The 220-nt window shown below is 38.6% G+C and overlaps 1 protein-coding gene across 1 annotated transcript in view; it reads left to right on the forward strand.

Annotated features, from left to right (window-relative positions):
* The window catches only part of Tmc5 (transmembrane channel like 5), an 82025-nt gene that overhangs the window by 33639 nt on the left and 48166 nt on the right, over nt 1-220 (forward strand). The window lies entirely within an intron of this gene.

Genomic DNA, 220 nt, shown 5'->3' on the forward strand with positions numbered 1-220 from the left:
ATGCCCATGAACATACAAGAAGCCTACAGAACTCCAAATAGTCTGGACCAGAAAAGAAATTCCCCCCGTCACATAATAATCAAAACACCAAACGCACTAAACAAAGAAAGAATTTTTAAAGCAGTAAGGGAAAAAAAGGCAAGTAACATATTAAGGCAGGCCTATCAGAATTATACCAGATTTCTCACCAGAGACTATGAAAGCTAGAAGATCCTGGGCA

The sequence above is a fragment of the Mastomys coucha genome, unplaced genomic scaffold (genome assembly GCF_008632895.1).
Source record: "Mastomys coucha isolate ucsf_1 unplaced genomic scaffold, UCSF_Mcou_1 pScaffold21, whole genome shotgun sequence".
NCBI lineage: Eukaryota > Metazoa > Chordata > Mammalia > Rodentia > Muridae > Mastomys > Mastomys coucha.